Below are 6904 nucleotides of genomic sequence, written 5' to 3' on the forward strand. Positions count from 1 at the left end.
CCCCCTCTCTCTCCTTCCCTCTCCTCTCCTACTCCAACATGGAAGGGGGAAGTCCTACTCCCGGTGAGAGTAGGACTCCTCATGGGGCGCGCCAAGGGTGGCCGGCCCCCTCCCCCTCCTCCACTCCTTTATATACGGGAGGGAGGCACCCCCTAGAGACACAACAATTGATCACTTGGATCTCTTAGCCGTGTGCGGTGCCCCCCTCCACCATAATCCACCTCGGTCATATCGTAGCGGTGCTTAGGCGAAGCCCTGCGTCGGTAGAACATCATCATCGTCACCACGCCGTCGTGCTGACGGAACTCTCCCTCAAAGCTCGGCTGGATCGGAGTTCGAGGGACGTCATCGAGTTGAACGTGTGATGAACTCGGAGGTACCGTGCGTTCGGTACTTGATCGGTCGGATCGTGAAGACGTACGACTACATCAACCGCGTTGTGCTAACGCTTCCGCTTTCGATCTACAAGGGTACGTGGACACACTCTCCCCTCTCGTTGCTATGCATCACCATGATCTTGCGTGTGCGTAGGATTTTTTTTTGAAATTACTACGTTCCCCAACACCTCCTTCCTCCACAAAAAAGTTAGGGTTTCTGCCTCCCGCCGCTGCAGCCGCAGGTCCGCCTCCTCTCCGATGGCCCTAGGGCCATGGGAGCGCAGTGGATCTCGGCAAGGGCCGGCAGGAGGGCTCCGTTTTTAGTCGTTTCTTTCAGTTTTGCTAGGGTTTGTGTTCTGCTCAGGAAGACGAGACGGCGGTGGCTCCCTGAAGATGGAATAAAGGTCTCCCCGCCTAGCCCCCGTTCTGGCGGCGCGTCTAGCACCGTTGGTGGGCGTGTGGAGGTGTGTCTCCGGTGGATCCATCTTTGGTGGATTTGCTCGGATCTCGTCGTTGTTCGTCTACGTTCGCGTGTCTTCGGATTGGATCTTTCTGATCTGCGGCGGTTGTTGTTCTGGTGCGCTGGTCCTACGGGGCCTTAGCATGACGACTTCCCGACTGTCTACTACAACAAGTTGTGGCCGACTCCGGCGATGACGGCGGCGCGCCTTCGGCTCGCTTCAGTGCTGGTAGTCGTCGCTAGGTGGTCTGTGAATCTGGATATAATTTTTATTATTTCTGGTATTCGTTGTACTGCCATGATTGAAACTTAATAGATCGGAAATTTTCTCGAAAAAAAAAAACTCAGTCAAACCTCAGTCAAGCAAACGGGATAACTAACCGGGCCACGATTGGGCAACTTGCAAGACGTACGCAAAAAGGCAGCGAAACTTCACCGAAACATCGCGAGTCCAGGAGACAAACCACATCACCGTATGTCCGTATACTTGCTGATTGCGCTTTTATCGGTTGCGTGCCATCGAGGGAAGTGTGTCCGGCACGGCTGTATCTCTCTCACCGCGTTCTTGTATACGCGAACAGTGCGAGATCCGGGCTCGCACCTACATACACGCACATGAAGAAGCTTGGGTGTTGGGCCCGTATGTACACGGAATGTTCGGCCAGCCCCTCTACCGAAACGACCCAACACGTACTTCGACCGGGCCTTGGCTGCTAGCACTAGCCTAGCTCTAGCTTCACTGTAGTTGTTACATCGCGCGCACTTGTGTCGTGTGCACCCAGGTGTGCAGCGAGCCGAGCTCCGGCGAAGCCTCCGGGCATCTTCCTCCCGGCAAGCGCTTTATCCAGGAGTCTGACAGTACCACACGATGGTACTCCACCAGAAGAACACAACACAGGGCTACCGTGGTAGGACTTGACTGTGTCGTCACGGTCGTTTAATGTCGAAAATACCCTACTGTCATAGTCTTCGGCGATAGGGTTAAGAAGATATAAATAACATGTGGCGTGTGGTACTGCTGAATGTCTTTTCTGGCAAGTTAGCTATAAATAACGACAACTTCCCGACTGTCTACTACAACAAGTTGTGCCCGGCTCCGGCGAGGGAGGGGGGCTCGCTTCAATGCTTGTAGTCGTCGCTAGGTAGTCTATGAACCTGGTTGTAATTTTTATTATTTTTGGTGTTCGTTGTATGCCTTGATTGAAGATTAATAGATCGACAGTTTCCTGCAAAAAAAAGTTAGCTAGGGCGTGAAAACATGCTTTTGATCTTGGGTTTGACCCTTTGTAAGGCCTTTTTTTTTTGCCCAGTAACAAATAAACAATTTGTCTAATTAATTGTTGATAAAAAACAATTTTTTACTTATCCGTAATTGTTTTATAAAATTTTCGCAAAGATGTAAACGAATATAGATCTGCAAATATCTAGGTTGAAGCTCAGTCTAGGAAGTGTATTTACTGGCATCTTTTGCATTTTCTTTGCTGCAGCAATTCATATGGTTTGGTTTGTTAAATGAGTTAATTAAATAAATGCCACTTCAATTATGGCGATTCATAAAAATGCCACTGCAATTTCCAAACTTCGAAAAATGCAACTGCAATTTTTGCAAACTTTGAAAACGCCACTGCAGACTTCGAAAAATGCCACTGAAAATGGCATGAAATGGCATTTTTCAAAGTTTGAAAATTGCAGTGGCATTTTTCAGAATCTCCAAATTTGGAGTGGCATTTATCAAATTAACCCTTGTTAACTCTCTAACCTATCTCTTCCATGATTGCACTAATCTGTGACTGAAAGTCCAGTTAATTAGCTATTAACTTGTGTTATTGCAGGCTAGTCTTGAAATGACTTATTCGTATGGATCTAAGTCTTGAAATAACTTCGCTGAGAGACTTGAGCTTAATTTACAAACAAACTTAGAGCTTGTTATTACAATAGACTTGAGCTTAAGCACGTTACCTGTGATTCCTAGTTTGATGTTGGGTTGTCAATACAGTTGAAATTTACAGAAAGAGTGTTCATCGTGGGACGGCCAATACTGTCTTTCTATTTTGAGATATGATGGCCCAAGGTGGGTACTTGTTGCATAACGGCTTCATAATCTGGGCAGATAACCATGCTGGTACTGCATAGTAAGCTCAGAAGTCTAAGCCGACTTGCTTCATATATGAACTGGCGGGTACTACAAATAATTGAGAAAGTCTTGTCCATCAGATCTTTCAAAAAAAAACTCAAGCCTGTCAACAAACTTATACTAGACATCGGGGAAGCTTACAGAATATATTCAGTTCAAGAAAAGCTTACACAAGTATACTATATTCCTTTCTATACAAGCTATGCTCATCATAGACAGTAGCACTCTGATAATCTTTCTTTACATGTACTCCCTCCGTTCCATAATAGATGACCCAACATTGTACTAACTTTGTACTAAAGTTAGTACAAAGTTGAGTCATCTATTTTGGAACGAAGGGAGTAGTTCCTATGTATACAGCTAATAGAAACCAGCAACCCCCCCTCTCTTTTTTCTTAACGAGTAACAATTTTTTCTAAGTGGCATAACTATGAATTCTAGTATAGTGCTAGCAAGTTTTAATGTACATCCCAAAAATAATATTCAACAAACCATGCTGGTTTTGAGCACATTTATTTCCTTCCTCCTGGCCGTACGCAGCACTGGAAATGCATAAGTTTTTGTGTGTGTATGCAGTATGCGTGTAGCATACATCTCCTACAGTTTTCCAGCACTGGTGAGCTCAAACCACAAGACAACAATACAGGAGACGTTTGACCCAACATATTCGTTTACGTCTTTGCGGAATTTTATAAAACAATTACAGATAAGTAAAAAATTGTTTTTACCAATAATCTATATCCTAACATTAATTGGACAATTTGTTTTTTTTTCTTGGGCAAAATAAAAATAAACAAAAAATGGCCTTAGGAAGTCTTGAACCCAGGACGAACCACATGAAAACTTGCACGCAGTAGAGAGATTTGGAACTAAAACACGCCACACGTAATTTATATCTTGTATACCCAACTGTCATAGGGTATTTTCAACATGAAACAACTGTAACGGCACAGTCAAGTCCTACCACCGTAGCCCTCGGCGGTAGGCTGTATTACCCTGCCGCCAAAGACGATGGCGGTAGAAAAAAGGCCAGATCACGAAAAAGTTTTGAACCGAGGTCAAATCGCGCTAAAGTTTACAAAAAAGGGTCAAAACAGTGAATTCGGCCACTCCAACATTTCCCTCCACACCCACAGCCCATAGGTACCGTACTGATGATGGACGACGAATCTTCCACGAAATCCATAGTGAACTTCAAGCCATGAAGTCCAAACGAAGGGACCGAACCATCTCACCATGACCAGTGAGAGTGACGTCGCTGATTGGTCACAGAGTGCAGCCACGTCACTGGTCCAGTGAGGAGTTAGTTAGCTCCATTAATTAAGACGGATGACGGATGATAAAGTGGTCGGAGACAGAACAACTTAACTAGTAATACTTGCAAATATTCTTTGACTCCCCTTGTGTCGGATCAATAAATTTGGGTTGAATACTCTACCCTCAAAAACTGTTGCGACCCCCTATACTTGTGGGTTACCATGGAGCCGTTAGGAATTAAGGAATAACGAAATCCACGAAATGTTTAGAAAAGCTCTGTACAGGCGGACCAAAGTAGAAGGCGATTGCTAGTTAGATCACATGTATAGTCAATCTAAGAGAAGTTCTTGAAGAAGCGATGAGTTGACTGTAGATAATAATAAGCTGGACTCGAATTCATTAAGGTAATTCAACCATAGCACAAGATCTATGAGATTTCTTTATCTCATATGAATCAACTCATATACTCATGTACCACAATATTTGTCATTTCGGTCACCCTATGCATATTACCAACCCTCAAGCATGATGTAATGATTACCAAAGCCACAGGACAAAAGGGATCTACTCAGTGATAACAGTAGTGCAACAAATAATTAGGAAATAATTGAATAGCATCAAACGCCATGTTTAAGTAGGGGATTGCAGAGATTTATGGATAAGTGAACCACTCTAGAGTGGGAGAATTTGACGATGGAGATGGTGGTGATGTCAATGAAGAAGGTGACAGTGATGATGTTCCCCTAGTGACACTTCAGTGCCACCCGAAGAGAGGGCGAGAGAGGTCTCCTTCTCCTTCTCCTTCTTCTTCCTTCGACTCCCCATCCGGTACAAGAGGGCATCGCAGCCATGAGAGGCGGACCCCCATGGGCCCCACGCTCCATTGGATCTCCCATAGGTCTGGTCCCACATGGGCCACACGGAGGTTGCTTCCACCGCGTGGGTAGACCGTAAACACGTATAACAATTTTACAGTTCGGAATAGGCTTCGCCTTTCAAAGGGGTGTTACTTCCAGGTGCACGCTGGCAGGGTGGTCTTAGACCAATTGCGAACACGTCTGCTGAAAAGGTGTTTGCACGTGTGCTCCACACGAGCGATGGTTACACATGAATAGGAGAAGCCAGATTACAAAAATAAGTTTTTGGCAGGTCACAGAAAGAATTAAGTTTGAGAAATGGTCATGTGGTATAAGTATAACTAATGGGTGTGTCTAGAACTCAGTCGACTTGAGTCTTAATGAAGTCTCAGTCGAATGAGTCAACGTAATTGTGGTGCTACGGCTGGCACGACTGGATGCTGCAAACGGCAATGAAAAATGTTGCAATAGTACTACAAGCAACAACAAACATATACTCCCTCCGTCCCAAAATTCTTGTCTTAGATTTGTTTACATACGGATGTATCTAATATTAAAACGTGACTTGATACATCCGTATCTAGACAAATCTAAGACAAGAATTTTGGGACGGAGGGAGTACGACAACTGTTCTGCCTAAAATGCTACAAGTGTGAACGGAGGATGTTGCGACCGATGAAATGACGTGCCAAAGTTGAGGAGGATAGATGTTTTGGCTACAATCAGCGCTACAACAAGTTACAAATGATGGGACAAAATGCTGCGAGGCCGACCGAGGCTTGATTAAATATCAGTCCATAACTAAGAAGTATATTACTCCCTTCGTTCGGAAATACTTGTCGAAAAAATGGATAAAAATGAATGCATCTAAAACTAAGATATGCCTAGATGCATCCATTCCTTCGACAAATATTTCCAGACAGAGGGATTAATACCGGGCCACGATTTGGGCAACTTGCAAGGCGTACGCAAAAGGCAGCGAAACTTGGCTGAAACATCGATGCCCAGGAGACAAACCACAGCACGGCACTTTGTCCGTTGCGTGCCATCGAGGGAAGTGGGTCCGGCACGGCTTGAATCTCTCTCACCGCGGGCGTGCTTGTATACACACGTACGGTGCGAGATCCAGGCTCGGTTGTACATACACGCGCATGAAGAAGCTTGGGTGTTGGCCGCTAGCCCTAGCTAGCCTAGCTCTAGCTCCATTATAGTTGTTACATCGCGCGCACTCGTGCCGTGTGCACCGAGCCGAGCTCCGGCGAAGCCTCCGGGCATCTTCCTCCCGGCGAGCACTTATCGAGGAGTCGTCTGACAGTGCCACATGATGGTACTCCACCAGAAGAACACAACACAACTCCAACATTTCTCTCCACGGGTAGCCATGATGGACGACGACGAATCTTCCAAGAAATCCACAGTGAACTCCAGGCCATGCAACCTGGCATCGGCCCAAACGAAGCGACCGAACCATCTCAGCGTGACCGGTGAGAGTGACGCGGGTGGCTGGTCACTGAGAGCAGCCACGTCACTGGGCCAGTGAGGAGGAGTTAGTTAGCTCCATTAATTAAGACGGATGACAAAGTGGTCGGAGACAGAGCAGCTTGTAGTAGTATCAGTGTCGGCCAAAGCGTACGGATCACGTACACACACGCAGATCTACCCGTAAAATATTATTCTCTCCTCAATTATACATTTATACTACTCCGGTCTTGCAACTTTTCTCCGGTCTTCGGTCAAACTTGCGGACTGGTTCCCGCTTTCCCGGTCCGGCACTATAAATCCTCCTCCTCCTCCCCTGTCGCCACCACACCAAGCTCAC

Source organism: Triticum aestivum, chromosome 1D (genome assembly GCF_018294505.1).
Source record: "Triticum aestivum cultivar Chinese Spring chromosome 1D, IWGSC CS RefSeq v2.1, whole genome shotgun sequence".
Lineage (NCBI taxonomy): Eukaryota > Viridiplantae > Streptophyta > Magnoliopsida > Poales > Poaceae > Triticum > Triticum aestivum.